This window comes from Sciurus carolinensis, chromosome 10, assembly GCF_902686445.1.
Source record: "Sciurus carolinensis chromosome 10, mSciCar1.2, whole genome shotgun sequence".
Classification (NCBI taxonomy): domain Eukaryota; kingdom Metazoa; phylum Chordata; class Mammalia; order Rodentia; family Sciuridae; genus Sciurus; species Sciurus carolinensis.
The window spans coordinates 119,396,294-119,421,453 of NC_062222.1; the positions used below are offsets into that span (position 1 = coordinate 119,396,294).

A 25,160-nucleotide genomic window follows, 5' to 3' on the forward strand; every position below is an offset into this window, starting at 1 on the left:
TGTCAGTCCACAGTAGGAAAATGTGAGACTGAAAGTTGACAAATGGCTGTCTGGGGTTAAAGGGTTGGGGAAGAAAAGAGTATGAGAAGTAAAAAATGTGGAATAAGGTTATGGAGTTTGTTTTTTCAGTGACAAAAATATGTGTGGTCCTGATTGCATAAATTTGCAAGCAAACTAAAAGCCATTACACTGTCGTATTCCTTAAATGGGTGCATTATTTTACATATGAGTTATATCTCAATACAAAGCCATTTTTAAGAAAATAATAAAATTATTTTCCACTAAAATATATTTAGATTATAGTTATAGTATAATCCTACAGTCAATAAAGATTCATTTTGTACCAAAAATTACAAATAGATGACTTTTGAATTTCAACAAGAAGATAGCTTTGTTTAAACAAAAGTTTGTAAAGCACTTCTTTCTTTTTTTTTTTTCTTTTTTTAACCAAGAGCATATGAATGTTTATTTCAATGAGCTGAAGTTTTGAGTTTGATGAGAGAAAATGTCTCAGTCCAATTTTGCAAATCTCTTATTATGGGACTATATATCAGATGTAAAGGTGTAGTATTTTACAGGGAAGTAACTAATATTAGGGCCAATTTTTCCAAGGCAACCCTTTTGACTCTATTAAGCACCCAATATATCAAAGGATGCTTACAAATGGATACATCAGGTGCATTTACAATATTCTCTTGAGAGTTTATTATAAACCAGTCTCATAGGCCACAAGGAAATAAAAGGACTATGTACAGCCCTACAGGAAACAGGCAGAGAGCTGAGGAGGGCCAAGATGAGTCTAGGGCCTTGGTGGGCGCATTCCCGGGGGAGGGGGCCGCATTCCTGGAGGTGGCATGTCCATCGGGGTCCCTCGTCTAGGGGGAATCCCCACTGGGGGACCCATGGGAGGCCTCATACCAGGAGGCGGGCCCATCATGCCTGGAGGGCTGCCCCTAGGACCATAGGTGGTGGAGGACCCCCACGGCCTGGTGGGTACTGGGTTGGAGCCCCTGCAATACTGGCAGTGGCAGCAGTTGCAGCAGCTGCAACAGCGCCTCTTCCTTGTGGAGTCATCACCTGTTGGGATGGCCCACCAACCCTGCGGACTGGTCCAGCAAGACCTGCAGGAGCCCTGGGCATAGGAACACCAGCTGGGATTCCTCTTCCAGCAGCCCTGCCAATTCCTGGGCCTCCAGCAGCTCCAGCGAGTGGCACTCGAGCGATGTCAGTATCTTTGGGAGGAGGTCCTTCTACTGTCATTGAGACCAGGTTCTCCCCTCAAAGCAGCACCAGACCAAAGACTCCTTTCTCGTCCCTTTCTGCTTGTTTGGAGTTCTTTGGTTTGATCTTCCTGAACTCATCACAATCACAGAGGATCAAATTCATATGCTTGTCGAAAGCCTTGAAGGTACCAATGAAGATCCGGCCATCTTGCAGGGTGAACCTCATCCTGTAGTCAATGTGCTGCAGCATCTTGCTGCTCTTGCCCACAGTCATGGTGGCGGTTCTGATGGCTTTGATTCCCGCCGGATTCGCCTCCACCGAGGCCTAGACGCCCGCCAACTGCCGGATTCCCTCCTTCACTACTGGAAATGCCACTTCTTAGGTTCTTAATTATTGAAAATCACTTACGAACTGATCAAAATTTAAATTAAAAAAAAAAAATTAGAAATTTTCTTTATATCCATTTTAAGAATTCAGCTAGACCTAAATCAAGTAGACAGTAAAAATGGGGTTTTAGAAATTTTTTTATACAATAAATATTATGCACAATAATAAAATGGTTATAACCATATAAATACTCGTGGATTCTCATAGAGTCCCAAGAGTGGTTCTAATGTGCTTTGGACTTTTTTGTTAGTAAAAAGAAAAATAAATATGTGGAAGTCTGATAGAGAATTTTATTTAGTTTAAATATACAAACATAGAAAATGATTATTTAAAATTATATTGTTTTATCATTTAATTATATTAATGTCTCATGAGCCTGTTCAAAGGAAAGAATAAAGACAAAAATATACCAAATAAGAGAGAGGAAATAGAAGTAACCATCAATGTCAAACACTTCTGCATGTCAAACCTATAACCAAGTAGATGATTTTTAAATAAAGATATAGGGAATTGGAGAACTTAATCCTTTTAAGTAATTAATATAACTTAGAAGGCCTATGATAGTCCCCCTCTTCCTATAATCTAAAGGCTTATCCATCTCTGTACTCACAACTTAGATCAAAATGCAGCTTTTAGAAGTAAAATTCACTTCACATAGTTTACTACTTTATTCTATGGTAATATTCTGTGTCTCCTTGGAAATGCAACATCACATGGGGATATTCAGACTCGTGAGATAATATGGGTTCAATCTTGGTTTTGCTTCATTAAAGAAATTGGTGTTTTAAAATATTTCTTAGCTATAATATTGTGGAATAATAAATGAATCTGACCTTCATTTCTATTTTTTAGAAATAATTATTCTCAAAGCAGTTTGTTTTCTGTTTCACTCTTGGTTCTAATGTTCTTGTAGCTCCTGCAGTAGCCACAGGAAGTTTCTGTGAGCCCCGTGTTATTAAGATGACTGATAGTTATCCACATGGAAATCACCCAAGAACACAATTCAGAGGTAGCTCGGCGGTCTGGGTGGCATGGATATTTTATCTTTCCAAATGGGAATAATGGTTATGGCAATGATATGGACTCTCATGAAAAGTCTACCTTCTGGTCCTCAGTTACATCAAAGAGTTTGAAAAGTGCTCTGGATCTTGTTTTAAACTAGAAATAGAAAATACTTGACCTTGTGCAAACCACTTGTAATCTAAAATGATTCCTTTTTCCTGTTGAACTCCTCCTTGGTAGAAGAGTCATAAATTTTGACAGATTTTTTTTCCTTACATTACAGTGTTTAAGGGGTAAGAATAGCAGGTACACTGTAGTGAACATCTCCATTTGTCCATTTGAGTTAAACAGAATTAATGACAGGGGAGGTTTCTGTACTTAACTTTAGGATTAAACCAATTATTGATCTCATTCTTTGGCCACAAAGTTTGGAGTCATGGGCAGGTGACTCAGGGCTACCTAACCAGATTGAATTTTAGGACTTTGGCAGAGAATTCTGGGTTAAGAGCATCACTTCTTCACTGGAATTGTGCATTCAAGTTTGAGAGACTCAAACTGGCTGCATTCTAGGAACAAGAACTTGGAAAATCCAAGGAATCTTTATTACATCTGAAAATTAGGTGTAATCAGAGGAAACAGCGCTGTAAAACAAATTTGTTTGGCTTCCTCGAGACATCAGTCAAGTTCTCTTGGGAGCTATAGGTCCCCTCTGAGTTGTTGTGTCTTGCATTCAGTTATTTGTAAACCAGATTGTTTTAGTGTTTCTCAAGCTTAAAGCTCATATAAGCCTGAGATATAGAGACTCCTAAGCCTATTGCCTTCTAGATCATGTTGAAGCTCTTGAATCTTGAATCTAGCTTTCCTGATCCCATAGCTTGCAGTGCTTCTCCCTAATTATTCAGTTTATTCATTGTTGGACTCGCCAAGACAGTGACAGGTATTGTGTGTGTGTGTGTGTGTGTATGTGTGTGTGCGTGTGTGCATGTGAACTAGTTTGATTATAAACGACCCAAAACCTGGTGACTTAAAATAACTACTCTTTATATACCTAGGTGTGGATCCTGGCTGTACTCAGCTGGGCAGACCTGCTGCAGGCTGGGGATACTTAAACTGGGCTTGACTTCTCACTAAGTTTTGTGGCTCAGGTATACTCCTTGCACATGCTCTCTAGGTTCCAGGTTGAAGGGGTGCTATTTTCCATGACAAACTATTGTGGCAATGGAGAAGCACCCAAGTGCCGCTGTAATCTCACAAGCGCATTTCAAGTCTCTGCTTGTCTGTTTGTGTATTCAGGTGCAGATGACTTCTCCGCGGATAATACATGCAAAAGAATGTCTTAACACAGTTAGCTCTTTAGAATTCAAAATAACTGAAATTCTAATATCCAGATTCAAGTTCCAGATTAGTCACTTATTTTATGATCTGGAGTGAGCCTCTTTACCCTTTGATATTTTTTTCTCTCCCTCTAAAATGGAATTAACAAATTACTTAGCTTTAAGATGTTGTGAATGGAAAGCCAAAAACCAGTGGAAGCAACTGAGGGAGAATATAGGCCAACTGTTGTATAAAAAGCAAGGACAACCCTAAACACCTGTGGAACAGAAGAAATTGGGCTTCCTCTTGCTGAAAATTTAAGACAGAAAAGAACTCACGTTCTTTCTTTTAAAAAGAAATAAAACAGTGAGTGAGGGAGAGGAAGTAGAACTATCACAACTTTCTATCTTCCTAGAGCTAGACACTCCTGTGTGTTATCTCATTTAATCTTCACATGTTCATGGTGGGAAAAGGGAAGGAAACATACATTTATTGAGGTGTAGCACCAAGAAAATTCCAAACAGCCAGTTTTACTGTGTAGGTACTTAGCTCAATGGGAGTCAGTCTATGCAAGAGCAGAGGTTCCAGCATTTTCCAACATCATTTCTCATTTCCTTGCTCTTGATTCACACTTCTGTCACTAATGAGAGGTATTCCTCTTAACAAGCGAGTCTGCTTTTCCCGACTTTTGGGTATAAATTAAATAAGTACTGCAAGGCTTCACGAGAACTACATAGAACCAGAGTAAGCAGTGCCGGAGAGGCAGCTCCGGGTTTTTTTGTTTTGTTTTGTTTTGTTTTTTGCAGTGCTGGGGATGGAACCCCGGGCCTTATGCATGCAAGGCAAGCATCTACCAACTGAGCTGTCCCCAGCCCTCCAAGTTCATTCTTAATGAGCTGATTCCCTTCTTGTTTTACTATGCCTATTTTGGAAAAAACAGAACGTAAGCATGAGCCTGTTTCCCATTTTCCTCTCCCTCCAGAAGAAGCTACACAGGTACAGGAAGGTTACACCTAGTATCTCCAGGAGTCCTTTGAAATGAGGGAAGGACTGGGCTCAGTCTTGTTTCTCCCTGAGGCAACTATCACTCTCACCCTCCAAACAAAGGCAGTGAGTGGAAAGTTTATGTGGACACCCCTGCTTCCCCCCAGATAGCCCGTCCTTGATCGAGGAGAAGGGAAGAAAATATTTACATTGTTTTCCCATAGCTTACTAAAATATAATTTGCACAGTCTTTTTTACCCCAATATTCTTGAGAGAACAAAAATAAAACTCTAAGACTTTAAGGCACTGTTGAAAAACCCAAAGTCATATAAAAATAAATGATTTCACCAAAGCAAACTTTGCTTGTTCACAAAAGCAAGCATTGTCTGAGCCCTAATTAACTAGGATGGCATCACACATAAGTCCTACTACAGAACGCATCTCCAATGAGCTGAAGACCACTTTCCACCCTTGCATTCCCTACAGGAGGCAGCTGAACTAAATGACTTCAGGGAAAGCATGACTTGAGTCACTGGGCTCATCAGCATGTGTGACTACTAACCACCGCAGCACAGATACTGAGATCCTAGCAAGCTGGCACATACAATTTTCTTGTTTATTAAAATCCCACACAGTGGAAATTCTCCTCAATTACTAGGTAGGACTGACTGTAAGGGATGCTGCTCACCTTCTCTCATAATCTAATTTTCCAGAACTTCATCACATGACCTGATTTAATTTAAAGTTTGGGAAAAGTAGGAAAACTCTGAATCATTATTTGAGTGCTGTCTCTGCTGTGCGAGTAAAGCACTTCAGGTCTGACTTCTAGATTTCCAGGGTATTAAGTGTGAGATTGTGGGCAGTTACCAGTTACTTCCAAGCCTTAGGGTTCTCCGCTGTAAAGTAGAGATGATCACTTTTGCTTCTCTGAAATGCTGTATGGTTCAGACTAGATATTACATGGAAGAATTTATTCTAATGTCTCTCAGAATATAAGCACTAAACTATTGGCAGTTGTTATAGTTGCAGTTAAACTTTTGTTCCAGTATTTGGAAGATTTAGGTCTTTCTGAACTAAAAACTTTAGAATGAAAAACCCTAGAGCAAAACAGGGTGATCAAATAGCTCCGGGGGATCTACCTCAAATTGCATGGTCAGAAAGTGCGACTCTGTTGAAATGGCATGAATGCTAAGACCCAGAGGACAAAAGTAGTAGGGAAACAGACTTCCAAGTCAAGGAAAAACATGTGCAAAGGCCCTGGGGCAATAAATAGGTCAGTATCTTAGAGGAACTAAACCAAAGTTAACGTGATAGAGGTAGATAGAGTAGGATAGACAGAGTGGCTTAGGGTAAGGCTAGAAAAGCAATCAGTGCCCAGAGCACAGAAACTGAAGACCAAGAGCTTACTAACTGATTTATGATTTCATACTTAGCAAAACACATCCTAGATTTGTGTTATTTGCATGACAGGATATTTTCTTCTTAGAGTAACAGACATAATAATGGCATCTATTTATATGGGGTGTTCAAAATTATAAAGGATTTCTATAAGTATTCTTTTCAATTCTCAAAACAGCTCCCTGTGATCACTAAAGCAGATAAGTATCCTTAGATAAGGCGCATTTGTTCAGAGATGTTGACTAAATTACTCAAGACCACACAGCTAGTACGTGGTGCACCAGGTGTAAAATATGTAAAACTCATTGTTTCGAAGTGGGACAAGGACAAAGATATTCCACATGGGCTGGGAGTCTACTATGAGCCAGATCTTGAATGAGATGTTATAGAAGAGACTACAGAAAGATGTTTGGTTATTGCATTTGTAGTGATTTGAGTAAATAAGTAATCTTTCCTTTCTTCATCATGCAATGTAAGTCATGACACCATGCACATTATAAATCAGAAATGATCCATATTAATGGGGGGCGGTGACAGCAAATGCTACTATTTTCAAGAGTAGATCTGCTATAAAAGAAAGAGACTAATAAGTGAAATATATTCTTAAAATGTAATACCATCCAAGATGGAAATGGTATAGTGAGGACACATTACCATTTTATTTTTAGATTATAATAAGTTATCTAAGGTAAACGAAACCACATAGTAATTATGGAATCATTTGTTAAGGATAAAACTGCCAACTAGTTTTGCTCAGGTGAAAAAGAGTTCATCTGAACACTCGAAATGATTTTAGTTTTTAAATGAGTTTCATTACAAATATTCTCCATACATTTTTAGATATACAAAAGGGAGAAGCACAATGAATTTGAACCGGTCATGAAGGTAGAAAACCATTTTATTTAGTTCTGTATTTGGGATGACCAGGGCCTATGATCAGAGTGCATGTGTTTCCAACGTAGCCAGACCCACAGCCAGCTTCACAAGTTCCAGGATCTTGACCTTAAGCACATTACTCGTGACCCTCAGGTTTCCCATATGCAAAGTGAGAGTAACATGTCTACATCCAGTGATCACACCAGACATCTTCTAGGGCACTAGAAACATATCAAACCTGTGAAGAACTTAGATCCAATACTAGTTCATATTATAACATTGGTTAAAAAAAATGTAGCAAAGTGCCTTGCTTGTAGTAGAAATTCTCCTGTTATTGCCACATGAACCATGCCTGAGGCATACTTGGTTGTTCCAATTTGGAATTAAACTGGGCATTGTTCATATTGCCAGTATACTTGAGAAATATTGAGAAATGAATGGATAGGCAACCTCCTCTCTTCAGTCTTGAAGAGCACGGTTAGAAAACAGGACATTACAATATAGCCAGTGGTCCTTGCTATTGGTTAGAACATTTTTTGAAGGCTGCAATTAATGCTTTCTATACAAGCAAATGTTTACTTTAGATCAATAGCACTTTGGAACTTGTCCATTACCAACAAAATCAGGTAAAGATTTAACTCTACCAGTAAAACTGTAAACAATGGAAGTAAGCAGCTGTAAGCAACGACTAGGCCTGGGAAAGCCAGGTGTCATTATACACATCAAGTCCAACCTGCATCTGCTTGCCGAGAAGAGAGAACACAATAAAGTGTCTGACCTGGAATGGATTTTTAAATGAAAGTTGACAACAGCAGGAAAATTCATTCAGAGCTACATCAAGCCCAAAGTTCTCAAGTCATTTGATACATTGATGAATCCAAAACTCTGGTAAGGTCGCCACTCCTTCTACCTCCATGATGTTGATATTTATTGGAAAATTCCACTCAAGTAATAAAAAAGTTTGATACCGTTGACATCCACCCTCTGGAAAATGTAGTACATTGTAACCCCTGCCTGCCCCAGTCCCACTCTAGCTAGGACATTTTTGCTTCTGTTGAAGAGAAAACCTGCCAAATTGTAGTGAGACGATAATTCTGGATTTTACCATACCGCAAAAGTATGCACGTACGTACCTCCTTCCTTCAGTATTGATACTCACCCATTCGCCTGCCTGTCCTTTTATTTGAACTCATCTAATCAACACACATTGATTCAACATTTTCTATCAACAGTCACCGTTCTACATGTAGGGGACAGAGGCAGCATCTGCACTAAAACAATTCCCCCTCTCTTAAAACTCAAATAAATCTAGATGGTGAGAAGTAAGATTAAAGGAGCGAAAAGCAATAGAGCATTGGAAAACAGTTAAAATGTGATATAAAAACCTAAGAAGGGAATGAAACTCAAACAAAATTTGGACAGCCAACAGTAACAGAGGGTGGTTATTTAATGGTGGTGAAGCACACACTTTAGGGAGATGGCATTTAAGATGAGATCTGATATGTAAAAAGAGTTGGAAAACCATTGGGTCGGACACCGTCCATTTTATTTGCAAGAAGTAGATTATTCAAGGGCTTTGGAACATGGAAGCAAGGAGACAGTTTTCCTCTTGGCAAGATGATGGAGTGACCTGGATTAGGCTGAACAGAAAACTGAAGGCCATGGTAAGACATTTGAATTTTATTCCAAGTGCTTAGGTGGGTATAAACCATAAAACATCATGATACCATTTCCATTTTTGAATTATCACTTGAGCTGCTGAATAGAGTGTGAGTTAGTGAGGAGACAAGGGGGAAAGGAAGAAATCAGCAGGAACCTCTTTAAGCCCCCACGTCCTGAATATGTAATTCAGGCTGCGGTTGTAGACAGTCACGTTTAGAACTCACATGGAACAGCGTAACTGAGTGTCATAATTGATAAAGGCTTGGGATTAATATTTTCTAATTTTTCATTATATTTGTGTGGAAATCAACAACTAGAGAGTCGATGTCATACCCAGGTTTACAAAGCTAACTCACAGAAGAACCCAGAACTCCTGGTTGCAGTTCAGTCTTAACTGACGACAAATAGATTCAAACAAGAAAATAGACTTCCTGGCTACCACTAATTGTACAGGGATATGTTGACATCAAAAGTAGAATTAGATCGTGACCATTTAATTATTTCAGAGGTGAAGAACGATAGCAGCACACTTGTAATGGCTGGTTATCATATGCCAGATTCTAGGTTGAGTCCTCCTCCTTCAGCTAACCCATGCAGCAGGCTCTGAGAGAGGTGCTGATAATACAGACATCCAATACACAGAGGCTCAGACAGATTTAATGACTCCTCAGTGCATGAAGTAACAAAGTAAGTATGTATAAGACAAATAAAATTTTTCTAAGAATATACTCTTTCAACAATAAAATGTCTCATTTCTCATGTAAGCTCATTCCACTAAATATCTAATGACAAATTTCTATATGGCACACGCCTAAAATCACTTCTAAAATCTTATAACTCTGAATAATGCCCCCAACATATTTTGTAGCTTTGTTTTGGGCTTTTCTTTGTTTTAAAATGTTTATAAATAGTTTTATTTCTATCATATTTTCTAATTTTCTATTAACAGTTTGTATTTAGTATTTGTTGTTCTTTTGCAATATCTCACTTTACTCCTCTGAAAGTAATGCAAAATTAAGGACCTTTCCTTGCTTCCCTTATCATTTTATGCTAATTTTATATCACTTGGACACACACACACACACACACACACACACATGCACACACATGCACACACACACACACACAAAAAAAAATACATTGTTTTCCCAAGGTTCATTGATTGTGCTCTCCATGGCTGCTGTCCTAGGTCCTGGATTAGTGGAAAGACAGCTCCCACTTAAGTTGGACACATGCCTTGGGTCTCCAAGTGTAGCCTGTGCATCCCTTGACCACAGAATTAAGCCAGGACTGGGAAATTCTGACTGTGCCTAGAACCCAAGAGTCAGCTCTCCCTCGATATCATTTCTTGTCACAGAGCTCAGAGAAGTGTAAATTCATATCTAAATCATAGTATTAAAATATACTTTTAAAAGTAAGAGAATAGAAGGAATTCCACTGAATACTTTCTAGAAATAAATTGTAACTTTTAAATATTTAGACCTCCAATTTTACCCTTGTCCCACACCCATTCCTCAAATATTGAGTGCAAGCCTGACTTGATCTTTTGGTTCTTGTATATACGAGCTCCAGAAGGATGAAGGAGCATATACTGTGAGGTCTTTTCAAGTCCATGTTCACACTTTATTAGTATTTTATAAGCCTAGGAATTAACACAGTGTCAGACTCACAGATCTAAAATATGCATTGAATTATTCAAATAATAGTACTGTGGTCTACATAAATTATTAGAAGGTCATTATTTCATTATATTTTCTAGGCTATTTCCTGACAGTAGTTAAATTTATGCTTGTACTTTAAAAGAGTAATAAGTTTATAGGTTACGTGAAGACCAGCAATCCATTTAGTTGAAAAGGCAGCAATCAAATCATCTCTTTGAATTTGCTCATTGTACTCTGTGATTTGTACATTTTCAGCCACAATTGTAGCATTAAAATTTCAAGTACCTTTGGAAACTAATTCCAGTCCATAGACTTACCAGACAAATACAAAACAGAACAAAAAAAAAATCAATGGAAATGGAAGAAAATTTACTTTTTTCTAACCAATTATATTTCAGGATAATTGGAGGAAAAAAATGAAACAACCACCAGCCCAAGAACTTGGTCTAAATTCCACTATTTCTCCTGTTGGGCTAAGACATGAAGACAGACAATATTAATATATTTCGTGGCATCTTCAGCAAGAAAATGGATTTACAGTATGAGAGGTGTTAACAGGCCAAATGGAAGAAATTTGGTTACATTTTCCTATTATAGCAAATTGTTCCATTCTCTGACTCTAGATATGCACATATGGTGGTCAAAGTAACTTGAATCCTTTACTCTTAATCCTTTTCCAAATTTCCTTTCTGTGATTAACAGTCTTGTAGTATGAAACATTTAAAGTGAATTCATGGTGCTAAGTTAAGCCAGTACTTAATGCTATCATCAACACGGGTGTTCAAATAAATTTAGAGTCATTTGTTTTAAATGACTTCTCATGGATCACTTAACTCAACTGTTGACAAATATAGTGGGGCTAATATATAGCTCCTGAGGCTTCTTCCTACACAATTATCTAAAGGGCCTTGATATCAATCTCCTTTATTGTGTTATTTTGTCAAGTAAAGAGTAGTCAAGGGGTCTGAGAAATTCCACGGCTCCCAACAAATATAAAAACTTTCTAAAGCTGTTTTTCAGGTTTGGGGCATCAATGTTCTCTCAAATCACAGAATGAGTTCACCAAAAGGTAACAAATGATAGCTAGGAAGAGTAATGGTGCTGGAGTCAATGGTGCAGACCTCTGAGAAAAGTGCATTTGGCAGGAACTTTTGTGCACTGTGCCTCTGCATTGTGTATCCATTAAGAGGAAGCACTTTTGTTGCTCTCCGCCTCTGCCTTTTCCTCTTATTAAATATCGAAACAAGGCTGAAATGCATCATGTGGAATTTTGTGAAAATCATGCTCCAGTGCATCTAGAACAGCATTACACAGACAGCTTCATAAAAATATTAATATCTAGAAACCACTCTTGATGATTTTGAGTGAATTTTGAGTATGGTCCAAGAATTCACATCTTTAATAAATAAGCTAGAAGATTCTTGTGCATTCAGCTAGAGGGTTGGCTTTTGAAAATCAGGGGTCTAGATGACCCTGTAAATAGCCCCTGGAAAAGCACAGAGAAATACTGCTTACACAGTTTGACTTCATTGCCCGTAATAGGAATTCAATAGTTTAAGTCTCCGAATTGGTCATTTGCTCAAACTGCTCAAATTGTGAAAAATCTTTAAAACCTAGTATGTTTGAAAATTGTGGCATCAATGGCAGTTTCTATATCTTTAAACTTTACATCATTTTAAGCATTCACCCTCAAACACCTTCCGATTCAGACTTCATTAGGATTTTTCTCTCACGCTGTGGCTTTTGGGGCAAGCTTTATTTCACCATGTCTGAATTAGCTTCTTCAGAAGCTAAATGAGAAAGTATGAATCAATGCAGACAAATGTGCAACATGTAGTAATGTGCTTTCCGTATGCATGAGAGCCTGATGAATGAATTAAAAGATAATTTCCAAATTATATATTGATTTTTCTATGGAATAAAACCAGGCTATGTGCCTGATGGAGACCATCATAAAAGAGCATAAATCTTAAAAGTTGAAAAATAAAATAAAATTTTAAATCATAGCACCCAATAGTAAAAGATATTAGTACCTGTCTTCTCTGAACATAAACTATCCTGGGTTATTAGAACAGTTTTTAAATAGTTGTTAACAGAGTAGGCACAAAGTCTTTAAAAGCTTTACTCATTTCTCTAACGCAGCTTGCCACCAGTCTAGGAAATGAATATTCTGAGAGCATGTAATTCATCATGTAGCAGGCTCTATTTCAAAAACTCATTATATCACCGATGACGATGCTTGTAACGCTCATGGTAGGTTTCTCATTTAGCTTTCTCTTTAGCACCTTGCCCCAAGTGGAGGCAGCCATGTGTAAAGGCACATTCAGAACCAAGTGGCTGCCATATAAAACAATTATGGCAGCATATGAAAATGATCTGATGGCCACAGGGTCCCTACCTAAGGCAAATTGATGTAAAGATAGGACTGCCTGCCAAAAATTAAAAGCTACTCTGCAAACATAATCAGCCACAAACTTAGCCTTCTTAAAAGGATTAATATTCAATTTCTTTTTCAAATTAGGGTTGCTTCTCAGTAGTCATCAGGTGCTCAAATAGCACACTGGTTAGTAGGTGTCTGAACTGATTAGCCTAATTTTTGTGGTTAAATTCGACTCAATATTTATTTTTTCCAAATGTTTTATATTTATTAATTTGATAGCTTATATTTATTAATCCACTTAATCCTTACAATAGTCCTACAAAGTAGATAAATTTAATCCCATTTACTAACAAAACAAACAGAAAAAGTACATAGTCGGCCTAAAGCTGTGGTTGCACACCTAGAATTCAAATGTAGACAGGCCCATGCTCTTAACTGTTGTATATGATCTTCTTTTGTTCTAATTCCTTATACATGACAGTAGAAGGCACTTTGGCACATCATACATATATGGAGTATAACTCTCATTCTTCTGGTTGTACATGATGTAGAATCACACTGGTCGTGTATATATATAGTGATAATGCCCAATTCTCTCTACTGTCCTTCCTGCCCCTGTACCAACCACCCCTCACTTTAAACTGTATGGCTATTCCTCAGAAAACTTGGAATGGAACTACCATTTCACCCAGCTATCCCACTCCTCAGTTTATACCCAAAGGACTTAAAATAAGCATACTACAGTGACACAGTCACATCAATGTTTATAGCAGCTCAATTCACAATTGCTAAACTATGGAACCAACCTACATGCCCTTCAACAGATGAATGGATAAAGAAAATGTGGTATATATACACAATGGACTATTACTCAGCCTTAAAGAAGATGAAATGACAACATTTGAAGGTTAATGGATGGAGCTGGAGAATATCATGCTAAGAGAAATAAGCCAATCTCAAAAAATCAAAGGCTGAATGTTTTTTCTGATATGCAGATGTTATTACACAATAAGGGGTAGGGGTTAGGGAAGATTAGAGTTGCTTTTGATTAGCCTACTCTAATGCAGATTTGGGACTGAAATATAACTCATGTAAATAATGGGTATTCCAAAATAAGTACACATTATAAGTGGATGAAAAAAAAATAAGACCTGTAGAGAAGAAATATTTCCACTACACGAGTTGTTCCTAAACTCAATTTCATTTACTGTGACATACCTCATAGAGAATACTGGCCTGTAAGACCTTCATTCACTCCTTTTGCTACACAGTACTATGCTGATTGGTATGTTACACAAAATTACCAAGAAGCCAAATAAAATTCTGTACCATTTCTCCTTCAATTCATTACAGGGACTTAATATATTTGAGAACTGTTATACTACTTAACATTTCCAAAATGAAGAACTAACTAGAAGTTAGAAGCCTAAGGAATTGGCTTTTATGAAATGGAATAATACATTTGTAATTTAAAAAGTTCATTACTATAAGCTCTCATTCTTGGCTTACTCATGTAATTTCTGAATATTAAATCCCCAATCACCTACTTCTAATTTCTTTAGGGACATAGGCCATTCAATAACAAGGGACATAAGTGTCTATGATGTTTTTTAGGCCTATGTTCAGTGGACATGGTTTAAGGAGTATTATCTTTAGCAAACACCTAGTTATGAATACAGTAGAGATGTAAGTGATAGCTTACTTTATTTTACCTAACTTGTGACATTTGAAGTATAAGTTGCAATTAGGGTAAAATCAAAGCAATTTTAATAACTATCAATAATTGCTTTTCTATAATTAAATTTGCTAAAATTAATCTAAGATATTTCTATAGCTTCATTGTGCTTTTAAGTTGCCATTAACTTTCAAGATTAGTAACTGGAAAATTGTTCTAGTACAATTAAACCCACCTATCTAAAATAATATTGATATGAAAATGCAAACCAGGGGATAATGGTGATTTCACTAAGATGGAAATAAAATTGCCTATATTGTATGCAAATATGTGTGTGCACACACATATATCTAATTGACGAACACATTTTTAAAAATTCAAGTAACAGAATTCAGAAATGCATAATATATGCATAGAACAGGTCAACTTAGTGTTTCAATCCATTTCACAGTGAGCATTGCTCACTCATTATCTTTTGAAAATGATAAAAAAATAATTTCTGAATGTGCATACTTACAGATAGGAATGATCCTAAGGAAACATTACTTCTGAAACGATCTATTTACTCTGCCAATTGTATTTTTTTGCCTTTTGCCCCACATCCATAGTAGAAAAGGAAAATGAACATAATTCCATATTTTCATTAAGCATTTCTCTATTGGATATGAGGATCAAACAAATCTGTAGGTAGAATGAAATTTGCATGAGTGTAATAGTATTTGCCACCTATGGTACATTAGTATTTCTTGAACTCCTTGAAAGCAAGGTCAGTTGTAATCATTGTACTATTTCTACTCTAAAACTTGCCTCCTTGCTGACATTAAAGTGTATGTGAGTTTTGTCCTTCCCGTGAAAGTGCAGAGTGCAACGATTATATAAATAAATGTAAAACAACCATGAAAATTTAGTTTATTCCATCTTTTACCACACACAATTTCATAGTTCTAAATATCCATAATCTTCAAAATGTGGAGCCCAGGACCTCATTAAACATGAGGGAATTTGGCATTCTTGTTTTCATATTCCAAAATAAATGCTGCCAACATTTAATGTTCCATCTTAGATTATATTTTTCATTTGAACTTCTACACAAAAGCAGAGCATTTTTTTCAAAACTGTGGCAGAGCAACTGAAAAGTTTTCTTCAAATCAATTTTAGGATTTAGTGCAAAATGAGAAAAGTGATTCTCTACAGAGACAAAAACAGTAAAAGAACACACAAGAAGAGACCACCGTATTCTCTGGTTCTATCTCATCATCACACTGCAGGATATAAAAGTTGGAAATACAGACACTATGCATAAACAAGTTAGTGCTTACCAACCAATTTTCTAAATGAAATACAGACTCTTGAAAACTTGCAAGTAAATATTTCCCTGCCAAAAAGCTTTAGAGTTCACTATCCAGTCTTTCTATATATTCCAAATCTTCTCAAAATATTGCTCCACTAATGTTTATATAAGGACATTCTGTGTTCACATTCCAAAATGCAACCCAATATTTATCACAAAATGACTGTAGTAAAACCCTCAAGTTATGTTGCAAATACCATTGGTCTTAAGACACAGTAACATTCAGTTTTGAAAAGGTCACTGAATGCCAAAAACAAATATATGCTTCTTGAATGTTAGTGACTCTGAGGTCTCATGGCTTCATAATCAGTGGGATCAATTCTTAGCCGCCACGTGCTCACCCCAAGTATAAGAAAGACAAGGACTTTTTTCAGCCTTAGTTTTTGACTAGTGTGTTTTATGGATTCCCAGAGTTACAAGAAAATGCTAAAGAAAATTGTTGAGAGGAAAGCAAAGAGAACACAAAGAAAACAAAATAATCAAACCATATTAATTGGCAATATAAAAATCATTTCTATCATAATCACTCCTTATTAAAAGTTGTAAAGTTTAGTTAAAAGTAAATTTAAACAAAATTTAAGATTGTCACATGTATTTTATACTCTAATGTGACAATAAAAGGATTATGACTGATCTGATAGATTTTAAGTTATACTAGCAACAAGAAGAATTAATTTAGAATTTGAGTAATAATTGCAACTAATTTTTTATTTTACATCTATTGTACCATTTTGAAATCAATTAATAACACTTGATGATAAAACATCACTATACAACATGCCTATTTATATTTTATTTACTATGTTTAAGTTACTTTATGCTGCATTTCACACAATATTTCTGGCTATACCATATCTGGCCTATATGTCTATTATGTCAAGTGAACAATGAAATAAATAATCGTGTGGGCCAAAATCTTAACACACCAGATGCTCTACTAACTAGCAGTAAGGCTAGCCAAATTTCATTGTTTCTCACTCTCCCCATCTGGAAAATGGTTGTGATATTAAATGATATTCAATAGATAGGGTCATTTTGGTTGAATATGTGAAGCAGTTCATACAATAAGAGCTAAGTATTATTACAGAAGACTGTACAACAAATATTGTTTATAAACTCTGTTTTTAATTTTTCTTGCCTGAAAAATGCAGAGGAGTTAACATACAAAAGGATGATAAGAATAAACCCTTAATAGATGTGAAATTTAATATTTGTCATTATCACTGTAAAAATCCAGTGTACTGGATTTTTTATTATCATACAATTCAAAAGACCTTTCCACAGCCATTTATACTCAGACATAAGCCACAGGATGGCTTTTGGTATCTGAGAACAATCTATGCCCAGGGTCAGATCATGACACAGAAATATCACCAGGAATCATCGCCCAACAGCAAATCCCCTGAACCTACAGGCCAGGGAAGTGCTCTAAAAAATAGATGAGACTACTTCAGTAAGTAAGCAAAGACAAAGGAAAGCAAAACTGGTGTGTGGCTAAAGGAATCAACTTTTAAGAAAACTGTTGCTATTATTTTTAGACTTTCTATCCAATTCACAAAGTACGTCTACCTCCAAGTTCTAGTGCTCTGCTCCTGCCTGAAGAAAATTGTACACCTCATTTCTCTAAAAACTTATTTTGATCCAAGTTGTATATATTTCCTCAAGCTATATTTTCAAAAAAATAAGCATCAGAAGGTATTATTATTTCTACTCTTCATACCATAATTAATTGTGAATCTCACGTTTGTTCTATCAATACTAGTGACTGTTGTTTTGATAAGAAATGTGAAAGATAGAATCGTTACCTACAGAATTATAACCTAGTTCCAACCTAGTGTTAATAGCTATTATGGGCCTCACATAAACTAAATATTGTATGAAAGCCTAGCTTCATATTATACCGGTTTTTGTTTTGTTTTGTTTTTGTTTTTGTTTTCTTTTGCGGTGCTGGGGATTGAACCCAGGGCCTTGTACTTGAAGGCAAGCACTCTACCGACTGAGCTATCTCCCCAGCCCTATACCAGTTTTAAAAAATAAAGCTTGTAATGAACTCTGGATGGCAAATATTTATCATTACTAATTGCATGGTATACCTAATCACTAGTTTAAAAGCAGATCACATTGTAAATGAACTACTGTAATGGGCAATGGATAAGAGATGAGCTTATCTGTCCCAAATTTTCTTTTAATTTACTGTGTGATCTTAGGTATAACACACTGTGTTTATTCACTCTACAGATAACTTCTTTTCTATAAAATTAGACCGTTTGGATATATGAACATTGAAGACCGTTTTAGCTTCAGCATTTTGAGACTTGATGAATCTGGACACCAGAAAGCAGCCAGCATATTCATAGTTTTAATAGGTGAATATTGAGTGTGTGCTGTGTGCTAAGCCATGTAATCAAATCTAAGTAGTAAAAATAGTATAAATCTAAACTTGTTAGACTGGCACTAGAGCTAGGGAGGTAATTGGCATCTCCTAAGCCAAGCACTAGGTCTATATCATTCTTTGGTTGGAGTAGAATTCATATTTTTGCATGAATGAATAAGTGAATGGATATGTTCTCATGATTTGACATGACTGGAAAATTCTCTAAAGCATCAGTTCCAGGTCAAGCAGCTCTCAGAAGAATTATCAGAGGCAGGGTAACATACAGAACTGAACTTTGAAACTAACCAGAGGAAACACAAAGAAGCACAGATTTCAAAATGATGTGTGTTTGGAAACATAGAAACTTGTCAGGAACTAGAGGGAAGTTTTTATGAGCATGTGGCAAAGACTTTCCAACAAACATTATGCCTTTTGGATGCCACCATCAGCCTAGTGACCCTTGCACTATATAGATGCATATAGTTTTTATTTTGGAGAAAGCAAAGATTTAAGGCATTTGTAAATATTTTACTTCATCATTGGCATTGTGATGGTGTTAACATTAAGTTGACCACCAATTTTTTTTCCTATCTCCAGTATCTATTATGTATCCACGAGGCATCCTGCCACAGAGGAGAAAAGTTATATGAGCTTTATGAACCCTGAATTTAAACCCTGAAAAATGTACTTAATGAAATCATTTATGAAAATCCTGGCTCATAACAGGCATCAAAACTATCATATACAAAATGCCTAAGATCAGATAAGTGAAGGTGAGCAATAGTACACAGAATATTTTCTTTCAATTGGCTTAAGAGTTAGAGTCAAGAAACAAAAGGGCTACCTTTCATCTTTCCTTTTTCAAAATATCTATGCTGGGTTAGTGTTTACTATGAGTTATGGGTCCACCACCAGTATTAGGTGTTACTTACCATTCACAAAACATAAAACGGGATTAAGTCTGTTGGGATCTTTAGAATGTCATTGCTAATTTCTATTCTCAAGGAAAGAAATAATCAAATAAGCTTCTTCAGTTTATGTCTTAGATGCTTCAAGATCCTGACACCTGATATTAATGAGGCTATTAGTTTACTAGTTGGTGCTTAGATTTTTCCATGTAAGAATCTTGAATTCAAATACAGCATCTTGAATTCAAGTATTGATTTCCACGTGTAAATTTGGTCTCAAAATACTACTTGAACATGAGATCATCATTCGTCACCTTGAGAGGCTGAACAGGACAGATTTTGTATCTATTGTACAGGTCAACACTGTCATATGTACTTTGAGATAGCCACAAGATTCATCATGAATTCTGTCAGAAAAGCACACTGTGCCTAGGCCCTGAAGCCTGAGGCAGTGATTTGTGCCTTGGTCAGCAGGTCAAGTACAGTCCACATGCTTGAGGCTCTTCCTAGGGCAAAGGGACATTCTCAAAGTTTTCTAAATCTTAAAAAATTTAGAGGCCAGAAGACACTAATCATTATATGGTCAACTTTCTTTCCATAAAAGACAAACCTGAAGCTAAAAGAGCTTAATATTGACTCAACAGGGCTAATTATTGGAAGAAACCTTGAGCAAAGTTTTAGTTCTTCTTTTTTGGTAGTGGGGAGGGTGCTAGGGATGGAACTCAGGCACTCGACCATTGAGCCACATCCCCAGCCCTATTTGGTATTTTATTTAGAGACAGGGTCTCACTGAGTTGCTTAGTGCCTTGATTTTGCTAAAGCTGACTTTGAACCCACAATCCTCCTGCCTCGGCCTCCCAAGTCACTGAGATTACAGGCATGCACCACTGTAACCAGAAAAGCTTTAGTTCTTGACCTTCCACTTCAAAATGCCTTGCAAGACAACCCCCTTTAAAGAATAAGATAATTTTTATGAAGACAGGTAGGCATGAGCATGATTCAAAAGATCCATAAAATAACTAAAGAATCATAAACTCCATTTGGCTTCTAGCTCACTCTTCAGTTCCCAAGGTTCTATCTAGGGTACTCAGCAATCAACAAACACATTCTTGCTAAAACTAGATTTTAAACACTAAGGAAAACAGTGTCAGTGAACCACGAAGCATTTGTACTTCCTGTACAGTTTGTGGAGGATCAAATTCACTAGTAATTGGTGTTGAAGGAAACAATCAAAGGCTGCATTCCAGGCTTTCTCATACAGAGGTGATGGGCAGAGGATGCAGGATTCAGCCAGCAAACAAGTTGAACAAGAGAACCAATGTCTTTACAAGTAAGTCATTGCTGCTGGCAATGATCAGGACCATGATCCTGGACATCAGAGGCAAACTGAATTTAAAATAACATAAAATAAAGAGAAGTAAAGGAACACAGGACTCCTAAAGGCTTCCAGGCTTCTAAAGAAGAGAGAATTGTAATGATTCTTGCCTGCATGCTTAGAATTAACTCTCAGTATCTCATGTCCCTCAGTCCTGAACGCCACTCACTCTGAACTTGTGGACTGTCACGAATGTTCATTGCCAGAGTCTTAGAACTCCTGATTCTCTCTTTTTGTATCTTCGTCCCAGCTCTTCAAATTTCTTGACTTTTCTTCATCTTTCAGAACACAGACTTTGTCTTCTCTAGGAAGGACAATAAACATAATAATTTGAAGTGGTTAAGGATATGCAGTGAAAATTCATTTCCTAGAGATCTAAACCAGACAGGGCTTTCCTCAGCAAATTAGCACATGAAGGCAACTGTATCCTAGAATTAGAGCTTTAAGTAATAAATATCATTATCTCAATTCTGCTTACAAAATTTTTCTTGATGAATAAACCCTTATACATCAGCTTAATTTCAATTGTCCATCATTTTGTTCTGCTTCTAGTTAGATGTGCTCAATCTGAAAGGTTTTTATTTGTTTTTTAGAGAGCTATAGATTTTTATACGTAGAGAAAAAGGAGTTACCTTCCAGTCAATTTGTTCTATTCTTACTACATGACATATAAATCACAATGAAATGGGAAAAAAAGCATAAGGTTTTCCTCAGGCTTTATGTCCAAAGAATTATTGCACAGCTTATAATTTATAATATTCCTACCAGAGAATAGAGGAAAGCTAATTTCCAACGTAACAGAGGAGGAAGAGACGGTCCTTTGATCTGTGCAATTGCTGTCCATTTTGTGGGGAGGTAGGAATGTGAAACGTGAAACTTCACAGAGCAGAATGAGCAATCAGGTTGGATCCACAGATCTTTTGACTGTGGATGAGTACTTGGTTATTCCCCTGCAAAAGAGCAGATATTTTATTTCCTAAAGGGCCTATTTTCATTCATTAAAGGAATAACACCAACCTAGATATGAAAATGCAGTGTAGCAAAATCCATTTAATTGAGCCAGGAACAAGTGTTGAAAACAGATCTATCAGTTAAGAAGCTTTTGGCATCAACCAAGTGAGAGATGATCGTGATTTTGATCAGGGATCAGCAGTGGAAGTGATGAGAGGTACTACAATTCTGGATATAGCTTGAAGACAAACCAAAGAGAATGAGTTGATTGCACTTTAAGGATCAGAAAACAAAGGAAGAGTCAAAGATGCCACAGGAGAATCTTTATTTTCCTGATCAGTTAGAGGAAGGAATCTGATTTGGACTGTGGGTGAAGTCATTGGTGCTAAAATTCTAATGAAGAAAAAGTAGGTCCAAATCTTCAACATGTCAGCTTAAGATCAGACTTCCTCAACAGGACTCCCCTAGCACAAGAAATAAAAGCAAGAATCAATAACTGGGATAGATTCAAACTAAAAACCTTTCTCTCAGCAAAGGAAACTATCAGCAATGTGAAGAGAAAGCCTATGGAGTGGGAGAAAATCTTTGCCAATCATAATTCAGATAGAGCACTAATCTCCAGAATATATAAAGAACTCAAAAAACTCTACACCAAGAATACAAATAACCCAATCAATAAATAGTCTAAGGAAATGAGCAGACACTTCACAGAAGAAGATCCACAAGTAATCAATAGACATATGAAAAAATGTTCAACTTCTCCAGTAATAAGAGAAATGCAAATCAACACCACCCTAAGATTCCATCTCACCCCAATTAGAATGGCGATTATCAAAAATACAAGCAACAACAGGTGTTGGTGAGGATGTGGGGAAAAGGTACACTCATACGTTGCTGGTGGGGTTGCAAATTAGTGCAGCCACTCTGGAAAGCAGTGTGGAGATTCCTTAGAAAACTTGGAATGGAACCACCATTTGACCCAGCTATCCCACTTCTTGTCCAATACCCAAAGGTCTTAAAATCTGCATACTACAGAGATACAGCCACATCAATGTTCATAGCTGCTCAATTCACAATAGCCAGATTGTGGAACCAACCTAGATGCCCTTCAATTGATGAATGGATAAAGAAACTGTGGTATATATAAATATATACAATGGAATATTACTCAGCCATAAAGAAGAATAAAATTATGGCATTTGCAGGCAAATGGGTGAAATTGGAGAATATCATTCTAAGTGAGATAAGCCAATCTCAAAAAACCAAAGGATGAATGATCTCCCTGATCAGTGGATGATGACACATAGTGGGGGGTGGGAAGGAGGTAAGAATGGAGGAAAGAGGAACTGTGTAGAGGGAAAAGAGGGGTGGGAGGGGGTGGGGGGAAGGAAAAAATAATGGAATGAATCAAACACTATTATCCTATGCAAAAGTATGATTATGCAAATGGTATGCCTTTACTTCATGTACAAACAGAAACAAGATGTATCCCATTTGTGTACAATAAAAATAAATTTAAAAAAAATTTAATGAAGTAATCCATTTTGGACATGCTTCTGAAATATTCAATTTTATCTATACTGGGGACAGATTTGAGCTGGAGGTGGACATGATAAGAAAGTACAAACGTTAAAGGATAGAGAGCCTAAGAGAAGGAGCAGCATTGGCAAAGTTCATGGAGCAGAAAACTCTAGCTGTCACCAAACCTATTTCCTTTTCTTCTTTGCTACACATTTGGGTTTGCTTTTCTGGCTGCTGTTGAACTAGGGTATGACTAAATTCCAGCTGAAGTGCTACATCTAAGCCTTCAGTAAATAAATTCCTTCTGTTTGATCCCTCCTATTCCTTTACCCTTTAGCAATTTGATAAAAGAAATGAACCTTAGAAAACATCTGTTGAAGATGGTGGTGGAAAATATTGCAAGTATTTCCCATATCCTCCTTCTTGTTCTCTAGACACATGGGAAATTCTCTTTCCTACGCCTCCTTTTCTAGTTATGACCAATGAATTTTAAGCAAATGGATGCTTATCATTTCTGATAGCACTATGTAACTATAAAATATCTGACATAATTTACTCATAAAGATAAATTGTTTATTTTGGCTCAGAGTTTTAGTGGTTTCAGTTCCTGATCACTTGGCTCCATTGCTCTGGGCCTGGGGTGAGTCAGCTCATCATGGCAAAAGCACATGGTGGAGAAAAAACTGCTCAACTCAAGGCCAGAATAACAGAGAGGGAGGGGTGGGGTAGCTTCTGAATGGTGGAGGTTCCGCCTGCATAAAGATAATTTTCCACAAGATTTTCTCAGATTATAGTTAGTTATTACATGAGAAAGTAACCTATACCACGTGACATCAGATGTTTTAGCTTTTCTTGTTACCATGACATCATTCAGAAGGTCCTTCAGAAAACAATGATAGTATTATAAAATTTTAGCACTAGTGCAGTGCACACCAACAGGGAATAGTCTGCTACTAAGTTGTGAATCATTTGATATTGTATGTTAACCAATGGAGCAGTTTTCTCTGGAATGATGAATCACATAAAAAGGCATATTCTTTTAACCTATATAAATTATTACATTGGAAAAATAATAGTATCTAATTTTAGTTTGCAAACTGTAATTGAAATGAAGGAATATAGGCAAATATTGAATTCTGATAAACTACCAACAAGCAATATGATTTCATGCATTTATCATAAATTGAACAAGGAATAAATGAGATGATTCATGAAATGCGTTTTGCATAGTGTCTGATACATAGCTAATTTTCAGTTAAGAATGGTATTATTCCTGAAACAATTTCAGTATTTGTTGAAATACTGTCCTAAATATCTTTTCTTTAAATTAAGATAAATATCAGAGCATTGTCAGAAACTGTTTCTATGCCTTTCAGGCCCAAATGCAAAGAGAAATTTGGTGTTTTATCAAAGCACAGCACCCCATTGCCAAGACTAATATTCCCAGCCCATCTTGATGGAACCATCTTTGCTCCATATTGAAGTCACAAACAGCAAACCTAGGGCTAGCTAGGTTTGCCAAAATATCCATTGCTACAGTATGGCAACTATTTACATAGAAAAAAATATATATATATATCTCCATTGCTGGTATCTAGAGTGAAGGAAAAGATGGAACTTCACAAAATAATAGTTCATGTTTGCTGAATGAGACCATTTTTCTTAGTATTGCTAGAATATTCCTTCTGAACCCAAGCTAGCAAATTCTGAATTGATAGTCAAATTAAACTAAATAATACTAGTAAGAGAATTCACAAAAAAATTTCTTTGTATAACATACCTCTGAAATGTTCTTTGCTCAGAGTGAATATATTTTCTCTGAAAGATCTCTCTCTCTCTCTCTCTTTCTCTCTCTTGAATTTGACAATTATGTGATATCTTTACAGTTAGGATATAGCAACAAATCATTACAGTTTGTTCTTTGTGATATTCAGTCTTCTTCACCTTACCAGCAAAGGATGTTTATGATAAATGTAGCTTGGCATGGGTTTGCTACTAGGGACTTCAATGTGGAATTTGGTCAAGTTGGGCACTGAATATTGGTCTTGACAACTGAGGCTATGCACTTCAACAAAACATCAAGTTTCATTTTGCAGTTGTGCCCATAGACATAGGAA

At 36.6% G+C, this 25,160-nt stretch overlaps 1 pseudogene; it reads right to left on the reverse strand.

Annotated features, from left to right (window-relative positions):
- Nucleotides 1-799: 799 nt before the first annotated feature.
- Nucleotides 800-1,570, reverse strand: LOC124994872 (small nuclear ribonucleoprotein-associated protein B'-like; annotated as a pseudogene).
- Between the last annotated feature and the right edge of the window lie 23,590 nt (nt 1,571-25,160).